The sequence below is a fragment of the Dermacentor andersoni genome, chromosome 7 (assembly GCF_023375885.2).
Source record: "Dermacentor andersoni chromosome 7, qqDerAnde1_hic_scaffold, whole genome shotgun sequence".
NCBI lineage: Eukaryota > Metazoa > Arthropoda > Arachnida > Ixodida > Ixodidae > Dermacentor > Dermacentor andersoni.
This window is the reverse complement of record NC_092820.1, coordinates 99,972,665-99,999,043: the sequence shown is the minus strand read 5'-3', so window position 1 is coordinate 99,999,043 and position 26,379 is coordinate 99,972,665. Positions and strand designations below refer to the sequence as shown.

General features: G+C 49.5%; 2 long non-coding RNA genes across 2 annotated transcripts in view; one reads left to right on the top strand and one right to left on the bottom strand.

Moving 5' to 3' along the window:
- LOC129385681 (uncharacterized) overlaps positions 1-26,379 on the bottom strand; it is a 140,858-nt gene that overhangs the window by 82,340 nt on the left and 32,139 nt on the right. The window lies entirely within an intron of this gene.
- LOC129385819 (uncharacterized) lies at positions 22,196-24,929 on the top strand. The gene is made up of 3 exons (XR_011895782.1): positions 22,196-22,523; positions 23,331-23,424; positions 23,619-24,929. It is a non-coding gene; the product is annotated as an uncharacterized lncRNA (long non-coding RNA).

Here is a 26,379-nt window from a genome sequence, read left to right as displayed (position 1 = left end):
TCTGGGTTGTAGTTACTCCAAGGCCGATGGCCCCGGCACAAGGCTAGGCCAGCTCGCACACGACCTCCACCTCTCCCTGCTAACTGACCCTATGCAACCCACGTGCATCGGCAACAGCGTGTGCCGTGACACCACTCCGGTTTTGCCGTCATGAGCACGACGCGCACTGTTCCAATACGCATCAGTTCCTGAGCAGCGACCATTACATACTCGCCATCCAAGTCCGTACCTCCCCGTGCAAGGAGACGCGAACTGGAGTGGACGTGCTCCGCATGAGTTCCCGCTTTGACAACGTTTTTCGGCGGAACGCTATGTGCTGTGGATTTGCCTTTGGTGGGATTGTCTACAGGAAGTTGCCCCGTTCCTGCGGACACCTAATTTCGTCAAGTTTGCCCCCCTTTTTAAGGGTTTTTCCATGCTTTTTCTACTCAACCACGGCGCGGCAAAGTTAGGCATCATCATTAGGCCGAGCCGCCACTGGGGGCGCCGGGCTCCGGGGCTGTGACTTGTGGGCCTTTTTGAGGCTGAAGAAAATGGAGTACTCCGTTGAGGGAGAATCTATAACACCCGAAGAGTTCGAAACGGGAGAATGGGCCTGGGTTTTGCAGGCGCAAGATCGATTCATGAAATCTGTGCACGGGGACCACCCCGAGAGTAGGCCTAACGAGAAGCAGGCGGGCAGCGACGGGCGCCAGACGCACGGAGTAGAGCAAGTCAAGCGTGGGAAAGCGCCGGTGTGGAAGAAACGGGGACCGTTTCTGAAGATGCCAGCCAAGGATTTCAAGGTTGTGTGCCGACCCAAGAATTGGGACTTGAGTATAGTGACGTCGAGAGAACTCTGATATGCCTTGAGAGCAGCAGCAGAGCTGATGAATGCGACTGCGGCGGAGGATGACCTGGTGTGGGTCATCGAGACAATGCGAATGTAAAGACGCTCAAGCTGAAAAGTCATCTTGAGGTTTCGGCGTACGTGACGGCGCCGGAGAACTCTGTACGCGGAGTAATTTACAGTGCTTACAACGGATGCCCACTGGCAGAAGTTTGGGCGGGATTCTTGAAGGGGAATGACGGCATGGAAATTTTGGATGCCAGACCTTTGGGAAAGTCGAAGGCGATTCAGATCACATTCGGGGGGAAGCATGTTTCCTGGCAAGTTATTTACTGGAACTGTTTGTACGCTGTGATTCTGTATAGAGAGTTAGTCGAGACCTGCTATAACTGCAGACGAGTGGGACATCGGGCGGATGTTTGTTATCGTCCGAAGACTAATCTGTGTCGCCGTTGCGGAAAGGACCATCCTGCGCCACCGGAAGGAGAGTCGCTGACCTGCACACCGGACTGCATCATGTGCCATGGGGCGCACAACACGGGGAGCTGGAACTGCAAGTTTTGTCTAGCCTGTAAGCAGCCGATGGGCCTGCAGCAGAGCAGCGAGGATAAGAGCCAAACTGGCAAGGAGGAGCGGCGCTCGAGGCCCAGGAAGTCGTCATGCAGCGGTCATGCATACTACGTCCTGCTAGAGGTTCTGCCCAAAAGAAAGGACTATAAGAGTCTCTTTGTTCTTAATGTATATTGTTCTCCGAAAGATAATGGGGTGGGCTTGCCAGACCTTTTGATAAAGACGCAACGGCTAGGGCTCAACTAATCGTGGTTGGGGATTTCAACGCGCCTCATCCGGAGTGGGGCTACATCCGAGCCACTCCAAAGGGAAAGAGGCTATGGCGGGTATCTCAGGACCTGCAATGGACAATCTTGAACAACCCGCTAGATCATACGAAGATGGCAACAGCGTGAGCATAGACACCTCTCCGGACCTCACACTTGTGAGCGGTATTAGGAATGCAAAGTGGGTAAACATGGGACAGCCACTGGGCAAGTTGTTCTTTCATCCCCTTTAATTTCCATTAATTTATCGTTTCTTTATTTCATTTATTAAGCACAAGTAATATCCCCTATGTTGTCCTTGGTGTCAGTGTCTGTTGGCTTCTCATGATATGACTAATCAAAATCGGGACCCTCGGTTAACCCCCTCTCTTCACGTTTACACTCTGCTTTATGTCACACAACTCATGCGCTCCATGAGATCACTATCTACTGCCTTGAAAAACTTGGTATGCAATATGTTTTGGTAGGCAAATTTCAGACAGATTCCCTCAAGGATCGCTTTGGTCGGTACCGTCAGTTGTCTGGTGCCAACTATCATGTGTCAATTAGGCAGATTTATGAGTCCGAGACAAAGCTGCGGCTACAGAAAGTGCTCGAATTACCAGACATTGACATGGTGTGCGATGTTCCTGTCATTAGTTCCAACTCACTGCTGAGCCAGTTTGATGTCACAATAAAACTTGGTGCTGGGCTAGTTGGTGATGCATTCTTTAAAACTGATGGTAGCGCTAAAAGGACGGACACAAGATGAAAAGACGACACGACGACGTCCTTTTAGCGCTACCATCAGTTGATGTCACAGTTAGCGACAGCGATATTGAGAAGAAAGTGGCAAGGCTGCCAGCTGTGACATATGTTGCCGGTTACTGCGCACAAGCAGCTATAAAGAAACTGTTGTGCCAGTCATGCAAAGAAGATCTGGTAATGGATGATGCAGAGATAGACGTTGCTAGAAATGTCCTTATTACCAGCATGACCAGAGGTGGGCTGAAGTTCCCACGCGAACTTGTTGTGAATGCTGTCCTTACCACAGAAATAGTGCTGGAAAAGCTTAGGAGTCCACGCTTCGCCAAACAGTTCTTTGCACTTCCTAAGCAGAAAGAAGCACTAGTGGCTCTTGTGTATGGCATCCTCAGTGATAATGATGACCTGGATGTTTGTGTTAATGGGCATGCTCCTGAACAAGTCATGCATTACATTTTGAGTGCAGCAGCAAACACCCTTTTGAAAACTCGTGCAAAGCAGCAAACAAGTTAGTAAACGACAAGTTGTCTGCCACAAAGGCAAGGCGAAAACTTGAAACTGTTAAAAGTTGAGGTGTCATTTATGCAGTTTTGCTTCCACAGTATCGTTTGTAAAAAGATACCTTTTTCTCTCATCAATGTCAAATAAAATGCCCTTCATCCTACCTTCATTCTCAAGAAGGCTTCTGATGTTCTAATCTCTTTCTGTTCTGCGCCGTAAAATATTGTGCATGCCTGGATTTCCTTGCTTGAAGCAGTAAAGTGTATTCGCAGAAAATTTACGCAACCAACTTTTTCTTTTCCTGACACCGACTTGTACGGCATTTATATGCACTTTTAACAATAATGTGTTCTTGTAAAAAGAAGAGACTGTCAAGCTGTGTATATAAAGGATCCTGTATTGCTGTAAGCAGAAATGAGTTTGTGTCATTTTATGAGTGTTGATTTCTTCCACTTTGAACTCTTGACATTTTACTTTCAAGTAATGTCAAATTTTGCCATTTTTATAATGCCCCTGATAGGGCTTTTGAAAGTAAATAAAGCATCGAAGTGTTAAATATAATATAATCATGGCGGTAGGTTGAAAAATGAATAGCTTATAACTACACCCCATAAGTTGATGCCCAACAGTGATGATAAAATTTTAGATCAGTCGCTTCCAATCAGTCAGAAAATGGTTTCTTACATGTGTAAGCATGCAAAACGCCTCCTTAAGGCACGAGACTACAAACTGTGGCGATTTTTCCCAGCCAAGCTTCGTACATAACTGCAGACGCAGCATATTAGTTAGTTCCTACTCGTAACAAGAGCGAACGAATTTAATTTTATTTCACGGCAACGCGCCGCTTTGTGGAGAGAGCGGGCGTAGTGAAGCCCACTTGCAGGATGATCTGACCTGCATGATGACACGCCACCATGTGGGGGCCTTCAGTCTTCTAGGTGGTGTTGCCCCAGCGCAGCCATGGACGCTATTTCCAATGCCCAGGTGCGGCTGCCGTCATTTTGGCCGAAGAATCCCACCATGTGGTTCAGGCAAGTAGAAGCCCTCTTCAATCTGTGCTGCATCACATCACAACGCATGATGTACCTGCATGTCATCTCAGCACTTTCCTCCAAGGTGGCTGATGAGTACGACATCATGAGAGCCCCACATCCGACCGCACCCTACGACCATTTCAAGGCCAGAGTGCTCACACGCAAAACCATGTCAGAGAGAAGCCACTTGCAGCAACTCCTCAATGTGGAAGAACTTGGCAATATGATCATTGCAGCTATTACATTGAGTGCAACAGCCACTCGGCGACCGTACCTAAGACTCAGAGTCCACTACTGCATGAGCTATTTCTGCAACACTTGCCTCAGACACTTGTCGTGGTTTTGGCAGCTGGGGATAATATGCCTCTTGACAAACTGGCAGAGCTCGCGGACCGCATCCACTACTCCGGCGCAAGCTCTGCGGTGTCATGAACCACTGTCACATCAGACCTCAAGGCCCGACAATCTCACCTCGAGGAGAAAATTGACCGGCTGATGGACACCACGGCAGCAATGCAAATGGGCACGCCTTGTCACTCTCGACTGGCTAGGGGTGGCTCATGTTCACGTTCCCATTCCCACCCAAGACACACTTCCGATGGCTGCTACTGGTACCACACCAGGTTCGGCGCCAGTGCTGCCAATTCCTTGCTTCCAAATCCTTGCTGTCAAATCCATGTTTCCCTGCCAGCCTTGCCACTGGCAGGGAAACATGGAAGCGAGTCACTAATGATGGTACGTGACTCAACCGCTACGTGAAGCCGCCTCTTCTACACCACATACAGGATCGCAGGACATTGCTTTCTAGTGGATGCTGGTGCAGAGGTGAGCGTCATTCTGCCTCCTGCCTCGACCGAAAACGTTGTCCGAGGACTGCGCCTTTGCAAGCTGTGAATACATCCACAATCGCAACATTGGCCAATGCTCGCTCACCATTGACTTGGGCCTGCATCGCATATTTTGGTGGATTTTCATCCTCTCCGACATGCGCTTCGCCATACTAGGTGCGGACTTTCTTAAGGCTAAACCCCATGAGCGCGATTTCGTGCGCGACAGATCGGGCCGTCGCTTGAACAGATTGCTCGGTCTTGTCGCGCGATCGCTCGGTTTTGCAAATCTAGAATCCGTCGCTCGTCGCCCGGAAGTGCTATGAGCAACTAGCCAATAGCAGGCAGCCGGAACAGGATGTACATTAGTGACGTACTACCGGTTTGCGCACGTGCGCACTTTCCAGTATACAAACGGAACGAGCAAACTACCAAATTTTGATATGTAAACAAAATAAACCTATTGCAAGACCTTCAGAAGACTTTATGTTGCTTTGTACAGCCAAACAAATTAACTTAAACAATTATAGCAAGTGCCACACCAGGTTTGGCGCTAACTCGATCCCCTAATACCGGCAACACTGGAGAGCTGTCGCGCGAAGCGGTCGCTCGTTTGGAGTTTGACTCCTGGGCGACGAGCGAACGCGACAGCCATCTCCATCGCGTCGCTTGTCGCTGTCGCGCAAGAAATCGCTTGCATGGGGTTTATACTTTACCCATTTCTGTTTGAATGTGAATCTCCGCCCCCATCAACTTGTGGACTGTATGACCAGCCTCTCCATGCAAGATATCCTCACACTTCTGTCCGCCTCTACACAAGCAGCTCTGCATTCGCCAACATCAGAATTTACCTCGATCCTCAGTGAATTTCCTGCACTTACCAAACCTAGCAACCTGGAACTTCCGGTGCGACACATTGTGCCGCACCACGTCGTCACTACAGGTCCTCCAGTGTCCTGCAAGCCACGAAGCCTTGCTGGAGACCGCCTCGCCATAGCTCGCAGAGAATTTGACCACATGCTGCACTTAGGTATCATCCGCCCTTCATCACGCAGTTGCTCAACTGCCCTTACATGGTGCCCAAGCATGACACCGGAGATTGGCCCCCTTGTGGAGACTACAGTGCATTGACTGCTCGCACCGCCCCCGACTGGTACCAGCTTTCGCACATTCACGACTTTGCTACTATTCTTGCTGGAACAACCATATTTAGCGAGATTTACCTAGTCAAGGCATATCATCAAATTACTGCGAATTATCGAAGACTGCCATCACGACACCTTTTGGCTTATTCGAGTACGTCCGCATGCCTTTTGGGTTACGGAATGGAGGTCAAACTTTTCAACGCTTCATCATTGAAGTCACACGTGGTCTGCACTTGGTCGTCGCCTATCTTGATGATCTGCTGGTGGCAAGTTCTTCACCAGAGCAGCAGGCTGACCATCTGCGGTTGCTGTTTTCGCGACTACAGGAACATGGCTCGACTATCAATACAGCCAAATGTCTTTAGTGTTGACAGCGTCAAATTCCTTGGACACCTTGTCACACCCGAGGGAATCAAGCCATTGGACAAGAAGGTTCAAGCTCTGCAGGATTTTCCATGCCCAACATCGCTTCGCAAGCTCCATGAATTTCTCAGGCTTCTGAGCTTCCACCGTCGTTTCCTGCCTAATATAGCCCGCATCACTCTACCTCTGACCGACATGCTGAAGGCTCCAAAGGCACTATCTGCAATATTGCAGTGACATCCAAAGCAGACGCTGTCTTTCAAGAAGCCAAGAATGTCCTGGCACCCCCACCCCCTCCTAGTGGATTCCCTAACTGACGCGCCCATGCGACTCATCACCGACGCCTCCTCAGTGCTGTTGGTACAGTTCTGCAACAATTCCAGCAGAATTTGTAGTGTCCACTCGGTTTCTTTTCGCAGAAGATGAAGCCAGCAGAAACTCGACGCCGCACTTTCAACTGCAAACTCCTGGCTGTCTACCTTGGCATTCGCCACCTCCTCGAAGGTGCCGTGTTCCACGTACTGACGGATCACAAGCCACTGACATTCACTTTCCATGGATACCACAGCATGTACATGTCCTGGCAAAGTTGGCACCTGCATTTTATCTCCGAATTCATGGTTGACATCCGGGACATCGACGGACCCGTTAATGCAGCTGCCAATGTCCTCTCACGTGTCGATGTGTTTTCCACAGCTGTTGTGGACTTCAAGATCATCGCAGAGGCACAACATTATTGCAACGAGCTGTGTGACCTGCATGCAGGGTCCACATCTCATTTTCTGAGGCGCCACTGGCTACATGACTCAAGCCATCCCGGTGTTTGTGCCACTCAGAGGCTCATCACCTCCCATTATGAAGCCCAGCATCAACACAGATGTCCGCTGCTGGGCTCAAGAATGTCAGCACTGCCAATGTGGAAAAATGACCTGCCACACCAAGTCACCACTGCAACCTTTCCGACCACCTGACTCTCACTTTGACCATGTTCACATCGACATTGTCAGTCTGCTGCCTTCATAACATGGTAAACGCTACATCCTCACCCACATTGACCGCTACACAAGCAGGCCTGAAGCGTTTCCCGTACATGACATAACGGCGTCCGCCGTGGCATCCGTTTTCGTAGCCGGTTGGACATCTTGTTTTGGCTGCCCCAGCGTGGCAGCAACCAACTGCGGACGACAGTATAAAAGTGGGCTCTTCGGAGCTTTAACAAGCATCCTCGGCATCCGCCACATCCACACAACAGCATACCATCCATTAGCAAATGGAATGGCGGAAAGGCTTCACCGCCAGTTGAAAGCTGCCCTCATCGCCCGCGACACTCGAGCTTCATGGGCCAGTGACCTGCCGCTAGTTCCACTAGGTATTCAGTCGGCGATAAAAGAGGACCTTGGGTGTACTGCTGCCGAAATGGCCTACAGGACGACACTATGTCTACCCAGTGAATTCTTCACACCACCTGCCGCCCCCAGCCTCTCGCCTCCTGCCTACATTGAGCAACTTTGGTCGCTCTTTGAAGGCTTGCAACCAACATCAGTCGACAGCCCTCCACTTAAGATGTTTTCATAAGCAAAGACCTCGCTGCCTCAACTCATGTTTTCGTGCGCTGCAAAGTCATCCGGCCCACTCTCACTGCACTGTACGATGACCTTTTCGAAGTGCTACAGCGCGGAGAAAAGACTGTTACTGTGTCTGTGAACGACCGTGAAAACGTGATTGCAATTGACTGTGTGAAACCCGCATACATGTCAAACTTGTGTGTTCCTCTTGCACTCCCCAGTCGTTCCCCGCCCGATTCTCCCCCATCTGTAGCGTGCCCCGTGAGTAAACACGTGTCCTGGACATCAGCTTGACAACAGCGACCTACGCATCTTTGGGGGTAGCCCTGTAGAGGATCAGACTCTGGTGTTGTCGCTGTGAACATCTGTGCAACGAGCGGATGTTTATGTTTGCAGCGACAGCCTTCTCAGCGGGGAAGGTATATACAATAAGGGATCATTTTCACTGCCGCTCGGCTGCTCGGCGGTTGCACTCAAAAGTTCGCTCTTCTCTCTGTGTGCGTCTGTCTATAGCGGACGCATTTTGCACCCATATAGACGGTACTACTTCCGAGTCTACACAGTCAGAAGTCTTTTCTGATTCCATGGAAGAATTGATAGCTTCCCAGAACATGTTGGGACGTCAAGAGGAGCGTCCTGGGCAACCCTCTTCAGTTATTCGTGACACCAACATTGAAATTTCAAACCCGGGGAAGGCAAGCATTAGTGGGACTACTGGGTTTTCAAAGTCGACTGATACGCATTGCAAAATGCAAAGTTCCTCTGAGGTTCACAAACGTTCTCGCCAGAGCAAGAAACGGCCTCCGTGGCTTGACGATTTTGTTTCTTAAGCGTAGGACATAGAGATGCCATGGCTGTGGGCCTCGCCACGACACCACAGAGACAGTGCCATGTATTATTTTTCTTTGGTATAGGTCTACAGTGCATTTTCTTTTATGTGTGTGGTGTATTAAAAGTTGTACTATGTGTTTCCTTTCTTGTTCTGTTATTTGGAATGTGTGCACTTCAGTGGGAAAAATGAATTTATACACCAGTGATGTGAGAAGTCACTTCAAGTTCCAGGACACTCCGAAGACTGGTTTGTCACAGACTGTCTGTGTTCTTGTGTCTCCAGAGACTGGTGTGCCTTGAGTTGTGACCTTGGGGGGACACATTCATGGTCTTAAGTCAGTACACGTCTGGTGTGCGTTTCACTGAACAGTCACTCTATAATGAATAAATCAATTTCACTTTCACTTTCCATTCAATGTGTATGGTAGTGACCATTGAGAAGGCGACGTCTGGCAAGAGAAGTCTTGGTGAATTAAACAGCCACTCGTAGGTCCAGTCTTATGTGTGGGTTTACTGTGAACCAGACACTTCTCCTGTCTCTCTCGTGCCGGCGTACCGGGCGCCCGCCGCCTGCCACTCCTGACACAACAAGGAGCTCACAGAAGCCCATCTCGTAAATCATTACACTCGGCTCAGGCAGACGCGTTCAGGTCGGTGCTTTCTCACTCGCCTTTATATACAACACGACCATGAAACAAGGCACGCTCAGGGTACCGGAGCTGTGGAGACGTAGCCTTCACGTACACCCTCTGCCCAGAAACATGCACTCAGGCCTACACCAAGGAAGAAAGGAAGCATGCGTTCGGACACTGGAAAAACGGTACAGCAGTAGCTCACGGGTATACTACGTGGATGTTGCCGGAATGCTAACAAGGGGGCACTACATGGCAGTGGAAACAGGTAGATGGCCTCTCCTTTAACCCTTTGAGGGTCAATGATCTAAACATACGGCGCCGCAAACGAAGTCCGAAATGGTCGATGCCGTATATTTATGGTGCCGTCTGTACGTTTAAAAAGCACGCCAATTTGCTAACTTTTTCTTTTCTGTCATGTGCTGCCACTATGTGGGAATACAGAGAATTGTTTTCGCACGCCTCCCTCTCTTGGCTTTAATTGCAAGGTTTGCTTTAGCGCTAGTTCGCTCCCGCGCGTCTATATACATAGTACAGCTCGTGCATTGGCGCATGCGCGGGCAGATAGCAGTTAGAGCTTTGTTCCGCGGGTGGTTTCAGCTTCTTGCGCTTGCAAAACTGATGGCTATCTTGTTACTAATCGCTCAAAGGGCGGCTGCTTGTTTCTCGCACCTTTAGTGCTCACGGGGGTGCGCATAGGAAGGATGCCGCTGTGCAAGCGTTTCCGTTGTTTTCTTTCTTTTTTTTTTTTTGAGACTCGTGAAAACTAATCGCCTCTGATTGGCGATAAGGTGAAGATTAACAGAAGCTTGTCACACGTTTTGCTTTTTTGACGGACACACAACCACACAGTTTTCTTGAATGCACACACCTATGCAGTTCGATTACGCTATGGATGTACATATTAGTGTAAGAGCATGAAAATTTGAGTCATGCGAAATATTCTCGTGAGTGCATCTTCAAAGCCTTGAACTATAACAATGCATCAAATTTTCAATTCTTATTTCCTTTTTTTTTACTGTTGTTATTCATGAATGAAGAGTACATATATACCAATGCAAAGTATTTTTTTCTCACTTTACGGTCACCCTAGAAAAATTACGGTAATTTTTTTTATAAATAACTTCCTAGGAAAAATTGGAATCTGTAATAAAAAAATCGCATATGGCGAAAGAAATCAACCCTCAAAGGGTTAAGGCTCCCGCTCAACACAGGCAGAGGAGGTTGCTATCGTGTTAGCTCTCTCGCACCAAACTTTGAAAGTAATTGTTACTGACTCACGCAAAGCCTGTGCCCGCTTGATGGCAGGGGAGATCTCACCCCTTGCCTACGAAATTCAGCATGCGAGCATGAGGGTCGCCAACCCCACCCCAACACACTTGATATGGGAACCAGGTCATCAGGAACTTAGAGGGAACGAGGCTGCAGACGTGGTCACCCGAGCACTCATTCACTGGATACTTCATTTGAGCCCTATGGACTGGACCCCACAACTGCCGCTCTGTGGAATACCAGCATTGCCAATATCCACCTCCTGCCAAGGGCCTGGATAAAGTGGGAAAATGAATTCTATGTTGACTCCTAACACGTTGCTCTGCCCAGTCAGATTACAATACTTTGATCCTGTGGTTAATGGCAAGTGCAAAAACTGTGTGGAGACAGCCAATGTGTACCACATGGTGTGGGCCTGCCTGAAGAACACAGCCACCCCACCCTCTCACCCAACGCTACCCGAGAGGACTGAGAGGCAACCCTGCTTAGCTCCTCCGATCTTGGGGCCCAATAGACCCTCAACATGCGGGCCAAAGTGGCGGTATCGTCCTATGACTTCCCGGACTGAGGATGCCACTTAGTCTGTATGGCCCCTTTGGAGGCTCCTACGCTCTTTTCCATAATAAAGTTTTCACCACTACCACCTCGACAGATTCGAAAACATTTATTGTCTTGCACACCATGTGAGTTGGAGCTTTACTGGTTTGAACAGTGTGGTTATTTTTAATCAACCTCTGAAGTAGTACTGGTATCACGTAACACATGTATAGTAGGAAATTCCATGTAATACAAGAGGCATTACATGCTGCTAGCTCTAGCAGTTGCAGCACACACTTCAGTGCACTGTTTTATGCTCTTTACAATTATCTGGCTCAGGGAGTGCCACCAAATACTATCTCTGACAATATTAGGGCTTACACAACTATGAAAAGTAATTACCCATCCAGGTGGAAACTTGTCACAACAAAGAGCACACACAGCATTCGAGATAAGTATAAAATCGGCAAAAAAGGAGCAGGAATGCCAATGACTTTATACTTGTAGAATTCCAGGTGAAAGAAACTGAGGCACAACAGAACTATTCAGCCTTGCTATAGTCAAAGAAACATGATCAATTATCAAGCTATGAAGAAGACTTCAAGCTTGCTCTTCAATTTGCCACAGCGAGGTCGTCAAAATCTGGGAGCCGAGAAGCTTTGCATTGAGTTGATGCATAGCACAAACGTGTGATGGTTCTTCCTGACTGCCTTTAAGTTAGTGAAGATTGATCTGGCATGCCGTACACCTACTTGATATCGAAGAGAGTTGACATAGGAAAGAAAGTCCAGCTTTTCAGTCATCAAGGCAAAGGCAAATGTAATACTTTTAATGGCCTCCATGCCGAGTAATGCCGCAGCTTTTATAATTGGTCTAGTGCAATACCAACTGTTCTGTTCTTGACATGTTATGAGGAACTCGAATAAGCACATTTCTTGGTCTACAGATGTCAGATCCAGGATTCAGTAACACAGAGATATTGAGTACTACTTTGAAGTGTGCAAACACAGGACAGAGAATTTCGAAGAGCTGTTTCAATGTTTTGGAACTGCTCTCTCGAAGCTTTATGGCATGTCCCATATATCCATATAATATATATATAGTGATATATATGCACACATGTGCAAACACATTTATGCGGTGGCTTCAAAGCAGCTTCAGCATGGCATTTCACTCCATCCAGCAGACTCCCAATACTGATATGGGCTCATGGCAAGAATGCTAGGGGAGTCAGAAACGGCGGTCATCACTTTCGACAGCCCCACCATACCCAAGTATGTGCTTTTCACCAGAGGAGAATTCAGATGCTACCTGTACAGACCAACGAGGCAGTTGCGCTACATTTTCTGTCAGCAAGGGCACCGGTCCGCCGTCTGCCCTGCGCCCAGCACAAAGGCGTGCAGGGTGTGCGGAATGCAGTACCCGCCGGAGAACCACCAATGCCAAGCTAAGTGCCTGATCTGCGGCGGCGATCACACCACGGGATACAGGGACTGCAAGGACCGACTCAAGAAAGCAAGAAAGCTGTGAGGCCGGCAACAGCAGCAACTACACCAGCAACGGAATAGCAGGGGACGAGAACGGAGACCAAGATGGTTTAGCTTGGAGGGAGGACAAGACCGGTCTCGGAGCCACTCGCGGAACCAGTCGTGGGGCCGCTTGCAGAGCCGCTCGGGGAGCTGCTTCAGATCCTTCCCGCCACTGGCACCCCCGGCCATGAAGGACAAGGGCCAGCAGCAGCAGCAGCAGAAGGCCAAGAAGAAGCCCAACGGCGGCACAAAGGTGAGCTGGGAAGCAGGCCCTCCCAAATCCCTTTTTCCGCACTCGGGCAATCAAAATCAAAATAACATTATAAGCAACAGGGAAAAACAACTAGAGGAGGAAAATAAGGTCCTCAAAAGAAAACTCGAAGAGCAGGACGTGAAAATTAATAGACTGATGCAGGAGATAAGATCAGGTAGCCCCCCTAGATCACTCACCCCACTGACCCCCCCTCTCAGCCTACCTGAGATAAGAAACCAACCAGACTTTGCCCAGTTCATGGCAGAAATGCAAAAAGCAATGCAAGAAATGAAACAGCAAATTATGACGCAGGGAACGGAAATCTGCACAATGTGCAAACAGAAAATTACGGAGGGAGCCAAAGACAAGCTTAATCAGACGCCCAATGCTAGAAAACTACAGTACGAGAGACGACTCTGAAATAGCTGCAACACACTTGCACAGGAGATGAACGCGGTCGTCAACCTGTTTCACGGGCCCAACGCGGTGGGCGACAGCATGAACCTGCGCAGCAAGGGCGGCTCACTGGTCGCCAACAAGCGCGAGATTTCGCTGGACTTTTTGTGCGCAGACTATTTCGTTGTGTGCATATGCGTTTCAGTCAGTTTGCTGACAATTTGGTCGCTTTTAAGTGCGCGTATGCGGTGTCGGAGGACGCGTCTGAGCCAACCGTCAAGGCGCCCAGGGCTGGATTCAAGTGGCTGGCTCGCACCATGCGCATGTACCCTGTGATGCCGCTCGCAATAGACTCGCTCGTCCTGGTGCATTCCCACAAGAACTCGACAGCCGCTGCTGCCGCCGCCGCCGTCCCAATCGAAGCATTCGTCAGCGAGTCGTCATGCAGCAGCAGCAGTAGCGTCGTCTACCGCGAAGACCATTACGCCATCCCGGCACCGGCCATACACTACATGGAGACAGACGGAGAGTGGGGCAGAGACTGCATGAGATACATGCATCTACATCCACTGCCGGTTGCGCTCCAAAAGAGCACGATGGACGCCCGCCAGCAGCACATTAGGGGCAGACATGACAAAGCGGCCGTCATCACCACTGCTCCCAAATCCGAGTCGGTGTTGGTGTGGACCACCTCTTGTTCAATCACCTGCGCAACAGACACGCGGTATCGTTCGATGGGCAACGCGTGGGGGATGGCTCCCACTGTTCGCACCACGGCATACGTGTGTCACACTGCATGCGATCCCAACTTGGAGGGCGGCATGCCTCAACTGGCCACGTTGGACGTTGATCTCATGGTTGATCTCCAAGGAGTGACGTTCATGAACCAACACTTGCTGCTGCTGCTGCATTATTCGGACTTGTACGTACGCCACATCCTCAACGGTGCCATCTCCAACGCCAGCTGCACGGTGCATCTGTACGTGAGCGACGAGGTGCCCGGCCCCCCTGGGATCGTGCTGCGTTTCTAGCATCTGTTCGCCGACACCCTGTCGTGGTACTGCAAGTCGAGTATACGAGCTGTGGCTCGTACTCTGCATAACCAAAGATGCCAATGCGGCCACCTTGAATTAACGAGATTTGACGGTATAGCGTTGTACTATGCCATGGCTGGCCCATGCCGGAAGCCTGTGGCGGGCTTCTGTTAACCATTGCCTGGGGGCAAGGTGTTGATCAACGCATACATGAATGAAGTCAGATGGATTCAACGACCGGCTTACACGCAAGGAACGTTGCCACGAATGTTCACCCGGGTAAAAGGACCTTTAGGGTGAACACACAGGACCATATCGAAATGGCTGGGGGCGCGTGTTGTGCCCCTGTAATCCAACGACATGGAGGCCTCGGTATGGGACCGCGTCCTTGTGAGGGAGTTCAATGACCACGTTGTTAGGGCTGGGGCTTGGTTGCGCGGCCCTGTAATCCAGCTTACTGGAAGCCACAGCATGGAAGTCGGTTCCAGTATGTCGGCCCTGAATGAGTCTGACAACCATCCATGATCCAGAGGTGCCTGGACGATGCGGATTGTGGCGTGTCCGTGTAATCCAGCCTGGGTGGAGTCGCGGCCTCTGGACAAGAGCTCTCCCCACCTCCTCGGGGTGCGTCACGGGCAACGTGTGAGTGTCTTCGGATGCTCGTGCGGCTAAGAGGGAGAGCGGGGGCTGCCTGCCAGGGTGTCGGAGGGCGGCAGCAGCAGGGGAAGAAGTCCTACTCTGGCATGTGCATTTCCCTGCCACCGTCCCCTTCGGGTTCGGTGCCCCTGAGAGGCATTCGGGCAAGGGGTAGTGATTACTCCTTGCCCAACAGCGCTTGGCTAGTGCGAAACAAGGAGCTCTGAAAGAAAGCCTCTGCCGAGTGGCAGTCGCACCAAGCGTGGTCCCGGGTACATGGGTCCCAGGTCCCAGGTACATAATTACAAGTTTCTTAATTGCATTCCTTTTTCGCAATTCACACAAGTGTACAAAAGTAGGCCAAAGGCGGCACATTTCTGGCACGTCTGAACCACTGACAAAACAGAAATATGCGACACAGACTGCTGCAATGCGATACTACAGCTTGAAAAGGATGTGGGCTTGGCTGAGGCACAGAATAAAAGCCAAACTTTAATTAGGAGTTTTCAACTGTTTATTGGCAAATAAGCTCTTTAGGGGCTGAGCCTTGCATAGCGTTTTAATATTTAGCAGCATGTTCACATGACTAACATGTTCAGCCAATACTTTTCTTGCTTATTCCTGTTTTTCTTTCATCATGCACACTCATTGAGAAACAGGACTGACAGTGAAGAGCAGAAAAGTGCCAGCTAGGAAAGAAAGAGGTATCCCAGATACAGTGTTGGAAGTGGTTACTGGTAGCTACACCAGGTAACGATTACTGCCACAGAGCTTTGTCACGAAAGCAAACACATGCACTACTCTCAAATTCGAACAACAAAAGAGAGTTCTGCCCACACAAGGCATAAAAGCTTGGGCCAAGCCCCTATGCCATTTCTCGTGGCAGCCAGTGGTAGGCAGCGCCAAGTGGCTTGTCCCAGAGCTTTCACAGAGTGAATTGTCGCACAAAGGTTAAGGAAGTTAGCACATAAATGATGCACAGTGTAATGAGACTTGCTTACTGGTGGCTCAGGCAACATGTTAAGTTCTGTAGACTTCTGCCGCTAAAAGCAAGAGAGCAAACAGCACATGCAAGCAAAGAAGTGCCTAGTCCAGGAACATGCATACTACAAGCCTCTGTGATGTCTCACTGAGGGGTTTAATGACTACAAAAAGGCACCTGCGAGTGATCTACAGAATCAATCTTCAGCACTATGTATTATGCCAAACTTACATGTCCCCATTAACTAGAAAGTCTTGAAGTAGTGCTGTGAATCAGATTCATTTAAGAGTTTTTCTCCCTCGATCTATAAAAGAGTGAACTGATCACATAAAGAACTTATATCTTACATCCAACGAGCTATTTGCATCATCACTGTGATGTTCCTTTGTGTTTTGCGATTGTTTCCTGTTTGTTATAGTTCTTCGTGATCTGTGTTGTATCAGACATTACCCCCCACCCCCTAAGGCCACTGGGCGCTGTGGGTAAAGAGAAACATCAAAAAAATAAATAATTGCCATGTTTAGCCAGACCTCCGCTGGTCAGATGAGAATAGGTGGAGAGGACCCCCAATGGCAAGAGAGCTCAGTTTATAACTCAATGAGGCAATAACAGTGGCTTTGTGACTGGAGCAAGTGAAGTGTTCCACGCTACAAAGGGATCCACAGACTACCACGATGAAATGGATGACACCCATTACGAGAAGTGGGGGAAGGAAAAGCTGCTGCTTCATTTAACACTAAGCAGTACGATTTTCATCGACAATGACCAGCACCATTCTGTGAAATGTGAAACGGTAAAGTACCCCCCCCCCCCCCCCCCCCCCCCCCCCGCATGCAGCTTTCCACACAAGGACCACTGTCATGGTGTGGCATCATTCGATTCGGCTAAGGCTCGATCAACGGGCGACAAAAAGTCGTGGAATTAGGGACTGGTGCATGCAGCATGTGCATGACCCGCATGCAGCTTTCCACACAAGGATCACTGTCATGGTGTGGCATCATTCGATTCGGCTAAGCACCGATCAACGGGCGACAAAAAGTCGTGGAATTAGGGACTGGTGAGCAAGACGGTTATCGCCGGCCACTCCTGCAAGCAGCCGAAAGAAGTCCAAGGCAGGTTTAGAGATTATTGTCTTTTCGTTGTTGGCGCGACCATGTGCAGAGCAGCTTTTTGTAGGAATCCCCTGCGTCGTCGGTGCGGCCGTGATGCCCATACAGCTTTTTGTAGGAAGCCCTGTGTATTCTCTGCCCCGCGCATGCATTGAGAAGCTTGCCAAGAAGGCGGGGTTGTGAATACTCCGAAATATGTGGTGTGTCTACGTAATCCTGTGTCCACGAGGTGCTGACAGTTCATGTGGTGCCTCTGTGCAATCCCGTGCCCACGAATTGCTGACAGCGTATGTGTGCCGAACAGTGCCATATGGCCGGCCGCCGTCGTTTCTCCTGTGTTTGTGAACGAACAATAGAGGCCCGCCACGGGCTTAGGCGAGACATGGCACTTGAAAGACGAAAATCGGCCCGAAAACTGCATTTTCAGTCTCTTCCTTTTTGCATTCCTGAGACCCTTCTGCACTGACCTGCAACTTTTGGTTTCAAAATTGCGCATATTTTACGAGTTATGAGAGATCAAAACTGCGAATGCGCGCACGCGGACCTTTAAATTGAAGTCTAAACTTGCCTATTTCAACCATCCGTAGCCCGCGAACTACACGCTCCACCGCCACAATTTTGGTCTTGTTTGAAAGCTCCTGCTTCGAGCGTTTTATGGTAAGCAACCCTGCTCACCACGCGTGAGCAAAAAAAACCATACAAAATAATGCGCAGCGTGTGCTTCTATTGGTTGGTTGGTGCACGTGACCAAAATGGCAGTTTCTGATTGTCTAGGGACGCTTGGTTACCAATGCCGTGTGTAGTTTTCAGGGTTGCCAGATTGGGCTATTAATAGTCAAATTGGGGTACTTTTTGTCCGAGCTGGCGTCAGAATTTTCCTGTTGGCTATGTGGCTATTTTTGGGCTACATCTTTTTCCTGTGTAAAAAAAAAAGTAAAACTTGTTAAGCACAAATGAAATGCACGCTGGAATAAAAATGCAGAAGACAGCATGCAGGTTAAAGAAACTGAGCGCGCCTGTTACAAAATCGAAATTTCCAAGTTCTATGTGAGAGAACACATATGCATGTCAGAAGGTCAAGGATCCTTGGCCTTTTGATAATTTTAATTAAGAAAGCTGGCCTCAGAAAACACGTCTCCATCTGCGAACTAACGCTACCCAAAAGTTTCGCTTTTGGTTACATTTGGGCTACTGCGGAGGCCATTTGGCTACCTGTGGTTGGAGTGATCTGGCAACTCTGCTAGTTTTACCACAGCCTCCTATATAATCTACGCCTGCCAGACGAGCGCGAAAAGGCCGCCGCCTATGGCAGTGCCACCTACGTAGGGCAAGAGTCAGCATATTGAAGAGAGCGGCAAATCTTGTCACTTAGATGTCACGAATGCTGCATTATAGACCAGAACAAGGTAGCCTCGCACCTAGACTAACCGAACGCATACTCTCCGCACCCTGGTTGCCCGGTCGGCCAGCGCCATATTGTACTGGGCTGCCAAAGTGTGTTAGTCGGCGACCAAAAGACGTGGCAAGCGCCAGCTCTAATACTCCAAAGTACGGAAATGTGCCCGTTCACGCGGATCCAAAGTACAAGAAGGCATCTGGGCGGCACTGCGTCGTGTTTGGATGCCAAAACAACCAGCGCAAAAGGAGCAGGTTACTTAGCGCTGTTTGCAAAGAGCACAACACACGCAGGGAATCGTGCCAGTGCAGTGTTTTCAGCTTGCACCGATTTCCATCCGCAACGAAGAACGCCAAGCTGCGCTACTGGTGGATAGCTGCAGTGAATAGGAAGAACTAGCAACCCAGTAGAAATACACGAGTGAGTATTGCAGGTATGTCACACACGACATAATTCTGACACACCTCTCCCAAACCAACTGTGGACACAACACATTTCAATACGTTAAGCAATTTCTCTCCGACCGGTAATCATACATCCGGATACAAGATGAAGAACACGGCCCCTACCAATTAGGCACCAGAGGTACCCCGCAGGGCGCGGTCCTCTCACCCCTACTATCCAATTTGGCAATGCTGAAACTCCCGGCTCAGCTGAAGAATGTAGAACTACATCACCATCTAGGCTAAACACGGATCGGTAGGAGACACTGAAGCCAACCTGCAGTAAGCGGCGGAGATCATGGATGCCTACGCCCGCCGCTGCGGCCTTCAATGCTCCCCGGCCAAATCGCAATTTGTGCACATTCGCCCCTCAGCGAAGTGCACTACCAAGATCAAACTGTCCCTACCAAATGAAACCATCACAGAACACGATCAGATCAGAGTACTGGGTCTCTTTATTCATAAACACCGCCGAGTCGACACAACACTGGCCAAACTGCGCAAGGTGGGGTACCAGGTGGGCCGCATGGTTCACCGGGTTTCCAATAAATGCGGGAGGTTACGGTGCAAAGACGCATTGCGGCTGGCGCACGCATTCGTAACCAGTGGAGTGTTGTACTCGACTCCTTACTTCCACCTTCGCAGGTTTGACGAGAACGCCTTTGAGGTGATTCTCCGTAAAATTTACAAGCGTGCTCTCGACCTCCCTATCAACACATCCAACCAGTGCGTCGTCAGCCTGGCAATGGTCAACACCTTCGCAGAACTCCGAGAAGCACACTTGACGAACCACTACACAAGACTCTCAAAGACGCCGTCGGGTCGCCGCCTTCTTGCCCGACTACACATCCACCATCCAACACTGATGTAAGAGCGCGTGCGCATCCCGGAAATCTTGAGATATGCCCTCACGGGCATCCTCTTCCGGCCAACATGACACGAGATGACCATAGTGGCCGGCGCCTCGCGCGGGCGGAAGCATTGGCTTGTCACTATGGGAACAAGCACGCAGTATTCTACGTGGGCGCCTCCGGCCACACCATGGAGGTTGGTATACGGCCGCAGTCGTCCACCAAAACACCACGGTGAACGGCCTTACGTTCAAAGCACAAGACATAACACATGCGGAAGAGGTGGCCATTGCGCTCGTCGCCGCAGATCAGGACTCGCGGGTCATTATTAGCGACTCATGAGGGGCCTGCAGAAACATCGAAAGGGGCTTTATTCCCTATCTGGCATACCGCTTACTTCAAGGCAGCAATTATCTCGGGGTCCCCGCGTCCCAAACGATAATATGGACTCTCGCGCACGAGGGTCTCGAGGGCAACGCAGCGGCTGACGCTGCTGCCCGCACGCTCACTCTCTGAGCATCGCCCTTGCCTCCCGTCGCTGCGGACTCCAACCCCAATCTAGCATTTACCTTCAAGGAAATCACCCACCACTACCAATACGACCATGCAATCTTTCCTAAGCCCTGTAAGGGCCTCATGAAGGCAGAGAAGCGTTTACTCCTCCGCCTCAAACTAAAACACTGTTGTGCCCGGCAGTCCAAAAACATTTCGACCCTGCGTGCACAGGGAAGTGCCCGCACTGTGAGCAAAAATATTCGGACATTTTCCACATGGTGTGGGCATCCCAATCAACCCCTCACCTTCCCCCTATACCCAACCCTAACCGGGAGGACTGGGAGGCGGCCCTGCTTGGCTGCTCTGACTGGCTGTCACTGGCACTGGCAGCCAAAAAAAGGTGGATTGCTTTATCCTTCGTACCAGCTCCTATTTATCCTTGACACCCTGCGGACGTTTGCTGAACAGGCACTGAAGGAAAATCGTGCCCTTGAGAAACCCCTCGCTAGTCTTGTAGAATGTGCAGTTCCTGCTCTCTGTAGCTCCAATCTGTTGAAATGCAAGCACAGTGACGAGCCGCACAGGCTGAAACCCATGGAACTGATTTCTGTGCGGTTCCTGCGACCTCTTCCATCGAACTATGCATTCTCCGTGACGGACAAGCATGATGCCTATAGGTACTTCGCCAAAAAGCCCCTTTCAATGAAGTGCCTCAAGCTTTATGACAACAGCTAATATAATAAATGCTGCTGTCATTTCTCGTATGCACCATGTTATACATTACTGCGTAGGCAGCCCCAGAAACGCGTCTGCTGACTTTTCCTTTAAACTGAAAGCGAGCACGCACACAGCTGGGCGCCGCCTCATAACAGCATTAGTTACCGTTTTCACTTCGCAATTCGTACAGCAAGGAACAAACCACATATATGTGTGTGTACCTCTGAGCTGCGAAATTAGACATTAAGAAATGCGGGTGGTGCGGCCAACACAAAGAAACGTGTTGAGGGCCGCGCTTGCCAGTCGAGCCTGGCCACGGATGAGGGAGGAGTGCCCTGTTTTGGTGGCAGCGCAACGCTGTACTCGTGGCGGCGGCCTATTGTAGCGCTCGTCTGCCGGGCACTGAAGTATAGAGGAGGCACTGGCTGCCATTATGAAGAGGTTTTTCTCTTACGGAGGTGTGTTATCCTTAACGTGACTGTGCGGTTGACTGTGCTCGGCGGTGCGAAGACGTTCCGATCTCTGCATCATTTCGGCTGTACACAAAAGAAAGGCAGGGGCAGAAAGCGTGTTGGAGCTGCTACTGCGCCGCAAGAGCATGCGATGAACAATCGGGCTCTGACATCACCTGATAACGCCGTAGCGGGGGGTAGCGATAACGCTACCCCCCAAAATGAGCGCGGTGTGGACTCCGGCCGTGTAAGCCTAAACGTCTACCGTATTTACTCGCGTAATGAACCCACTCGCGTAATGAACCCACCCCCCACTTTTGTCGTCGAAAATTGAATTTTTTTTTTTTTTTACGTCGCGTAAATAACGCGCACCCGCCCGCAGGGTCGGTGTTCAGCATGTTCGCGTTATCTCGGCTCAATTGGCCGGCGCTGTCGACTGTCGACGATCATAAAATTGTCTGATCGCGCAGTGATAAAATAAACATCATTTGAAGCCAACGATGCTGAACACCGGCGACGCGAACGCGGGTGACGCGGGCGTCGACTGCACGCTTTCGTTGATCGTTCATTGACCTTGCATGATTCGTTGGTGGATGCGCAAAGGGCTTTACTGGGGCGTCCTCTTTGAAATGGGGTGACGGCAGTTTCCACCACGCTCGGCTATTTTCTTTGTATTTCTCGAACCAATTTGTCAAACTTCTCTAGATTCTTTTTTTTTACAATGATGATGATGATGATGCAGGTTGCCGAGTGCCATCTATTAAATGCAAAGCAAACCTTAGGGTGCCTCGATGCGCGCGCCCCCGCTTAGGGTGAGGTCACCCTTTGAACCAGCCGGCGCCGCCTAAACCTGTTTTCGCGCGCTCCCTCCGCCATTGCGTTGCCCGCGTCGACTTCGCCGCGCTGCTGTGCGGGCGTCCTCGAAACGCTGCTGCGTTCGCGCGGCTTTCATCGGCGTAGAATGCCTGGATGTTGTGTTCCTCAGTGCTCCAACCATTCGAGAAATGGTTGGAGGATGTTCCATTTTCCAAGGGACCCAAAAAGGCGGCTTCTGTGGCTGGTGCGAGTCAAGCGTGACAAGTGGCAACCGACGAACTCCTCGTGTGTCTGCAGCGTAAGTGCCACATGTTGGTTCAGTGCTGTTTTTGTTGCGATTTATTTGTATTTTGTTGCGTTTGGGCAGCTAAGTGTCGTTCAATATTCTTCTTGCTCGGCTTAAAAAAGCTGCGTGAAACACTAAAACAAAGTAAATGAGTTTCACTACAGCGCGGTACAGGCCATTGTCTGCCGCTTGCTTGTTCGCATCCGAAATTGCACGACACGTGTCCGCTGGGGAATACGTACCACGCGTGCTTTCGCCGCTTCTTTTCATTCAAAGGTAATTGCCTTTACTAGGCGCTTGCCAGCGAATTGCGGTCTGGGCCCAAACATTGCATCAAGGCACAGAGCATGAGGACAAGCAAGGGCACATAAGCTGTGGCAATTACTGTGCAAATGGATGGTCCAGGAACCAATTTTGATTAATTCACTCACGATTTCTGAAGTTGTTTTTGACATGTGTGCGGCGTTGGGTAGCTTCCGCTGCCTATTAACCGGACGCTTCGTCCTACGACGCCGCATTATGTCAGTAAATGAGATTAACAGAGATCGTTGTTATGTGCAGATTGAGGCGCTCATTCGAGTAATTCGCCTGATATTTCGACTAATTTGTTCTTTGGCCTGTTAACCCGACGCTTCGTTCTGCGATGGCGGATTAAGTCAGTGAATGAGATAGACAGGATATGTTATGTGCAGATTGAGGCTCTCATTCGAGTAATTCGACTGATATTTGGACTACTGTGTTCTCTTGCGTGCTGCCTTCATTGTTTTCATTATCGAGCCGGAAATGCGCCGCTAATTTCAATATCAAATTCATCTGCAGGCTCATTTCGAAGCCAGCAGCTTCGAACAGAACCGCGCGGATGGGTGGAAGAAGCTCAAGCCTAATGCTGTACCAACGGTGTTCCCATTCAAAGGTGAGATGCCTCCTGACCCTGGTATTTGTTACCACGTTGCTTATCGGCTCATTATCTACATTTGAAAAAGTTATGTGAGGAAACGATTCATGCGCATACATATTAAATTTTCTGGCGCGCCTTCTATTCTGCTTTTAGTTAACACAATCTTAAATATATGTAATGGGCATTTTTTCTTATTTATCTGTTTCCAGAACTTCCTAAAGAGCGAAGGCCACCAAGGGAACGAAATGCACACGTGCCTGCATTATTCAGTGACGACGCAGCCGCACACAATTCTTCACGAGAAGTGAGAAACGTTCTTCCCTCAACTACGCAGGAATTTTCTCCCGCTGATTCTTCGTCAGACGGGGAGATAAATGAGAGATTGGCGGCTACGGAAACCAACAATGCTAATGGGCAACTTACTTCGACCCCCAGGGATGCACGGCTTCAAGAAACTGCAATAGTTACTGCGACCCAACCCCTCGATTCTGAGGCAGCTGAGCTTAGGAAGAAGATTGCAGATCTCACAGCAGCCAATAATAAGCTTAGACAACATCATAACGAATCTAAGAACACTGTCAAAAAACTACAGATGCAGGTACGCAAGCTGCAGAAAGAGGCAACTAATTTCTCACGAAATACGAAGTTTTTAAATGAAGACCAAATTCGTGCTCTTTCTCGGAACAACAATCATGGTAATTCGTGGTCAGCGCAAACAGTAAAGCAAGGTCTAAAAATTAAATTTGCTTGTGGAACCACCGGGTATGAAACACTCAGAAAGATTGGCTACCCTCTTCCATCCAGCAGAACGTTAGCAAGAAGAATTCAGGGCCTGAAGTTTCTGCCAGGTATCCTGCATGAAGTGATCGACGTCATGAGGTCGAAAGCAGAGGGAATGGAGGACGTGGAGAAAGACTGCGTTCTCTTTTTAGATGAAATGGAGATAGCACCCGGATTTGAACTCGACCGTGGCGAAGACGTGCTTCTGGGAGGAACGACGTTGCCCTCAAAGCCTGAAGAGCCAGCCAATCATGCTTTGGTGTTTATGCTAGGTGGGGTAAACCAGAGATGGAAGCAAGTGATAGCCTATGAATTCACTGGTAGGCACGTGGACGGCTCTGTACTCAAGGCATATGTCCTGGAAATAGTGCAGATATGCAGCCAGATTTCTCTAAGAGTCCGTGTTATCACATGTGACATGGGTGCAGCAAACCGCGCTATGTGGAGAGAATTTGGCTTTTCGAGCCACCGCCATTCGACAACTTCGTGCTCAATACCTCACCCAACCTTAAAAGGGAAGGAACTTTTTTTCATCTCGGACCCGGCACATGTCCTTAAGAACCTGAAAGGACAGCTTCTAAGCTCAAAAGTTTTCACACTCAGTGATACTACAGTAAGCAGGAACGGACTGACGGCCTCGAAGGTGAAATTGGAGCATGTACAGGCCGTCTTGGATTATGACGCAGCCAACGAACTTAAGGTAGCACCAAATTTGTCAGAAACCCACATTAGTTGTGGGCACTTCATCAAAATGAAAGTAGGAGTCGCTGTCCAGCTCTTCCGTGAAGCCCCACCAGCTATTCGGTTCCTAATAAAAGAAGGAGTGATTGAGCCAGAGGCCGAAACAACAGCGTGGTTTATGGACCTCGTTTCTAGGTGGTATGCCCTCATGTCATCGCGTCATCCCACCATGGCGCTAAGCCGCAGGAACATTACTAAATATCATGCCGCCTTGGACACACTACGCACGGCAACAGACACCATCAGAGAACTGAAAATGGGCACTGGATCTCAGTGGAAGCCATCGCAAGCAGGGGTCCTAATTGCGACAACGGCTGTCCTTCGCCTTCAAGAAGTGCTTCTTGGCAGTGAAGGGTATGAATTCCTCCTCACGAGCAGGCTGTTGCAAGACTGCCTAGAAAACCTTTTTTCTGTGGTGCGGCTCATGAAGCCAGTGCCCACTGCGTATGACTTGAAGTGTGCACTCCGACTCGTCAGCGTCAGCCACTTTCTTCACACTCCGAGATCAACAAGCTACGAACTTGACGACCGCGAATACCTTGTCGATCTGCTTGCACATAGCAAGAAGGAATGTGCAGAAAGCGAAGTCGATGAAATCAACGACACGGAAATTCTGTTCATTGAAGAGCTCACGTCAACCGAGTGCCGCATCTTGTTTTACCTTGGCGGTTTTATTTTGAAAGGAATTTTGAAATCTATAACTTGTCCGCAGTGCAAGGCTGCTCTCCTTGGCAAGCCTGACGATCAGTATGCTTCCCTGACTGCACTCAAGGAATACGTCAGGGATGGGCAAAACCTCGTATATCCAAGCGCTGATGTCATGAAAACTTTAAAAAACTACGAGGAACATTTCACCGCTGTCAACTCATGGTGCACAGGCAAATTTTTCACCATGAAGTCGCCACTTCGTTCTCTGATAGCCTATCTCGAAGGCATAGACAAACCCTCAGTGAACACATGCATGGCTCACAAAGAACGAATAAGCAAAATGCTGACTGCTGCATATGCCAGAGTGAGGCTCCGAATTCATCTCCGACAAATTCCGAGCACTCATCCTAGTGGCCACGGAAGCAAGACTTGTGCAGGGGTCAGCCTTGCGTAAGCAAGCTGGAATCTGCAGTTCTGCGAGCCTTTTCCTTCAAAGTCTGAAGTCTGCATCTATATATATAGTGATCACAACTATTTTATCAATTACGGTCTATTTAACATAAATGTCGACTTTTAAAAAGTGCAATAATGTTCAGTGTTCACGTTCCCATTAAACACAAATCTCTAACTTTGTGTGTTTTCATAAGCACTGAATAAATGATTTCATGTTTGCTTGGGTAACAGCTTTTGTATTCATCTGGCTGTTACCAGACGAAAAGGGGACTTTATATTTTATTACCGTTGCTGATGCTGTTTCTTCAAAGCGTGCAGAACCAAGACGTTGTTGCATTGACCGCGTCG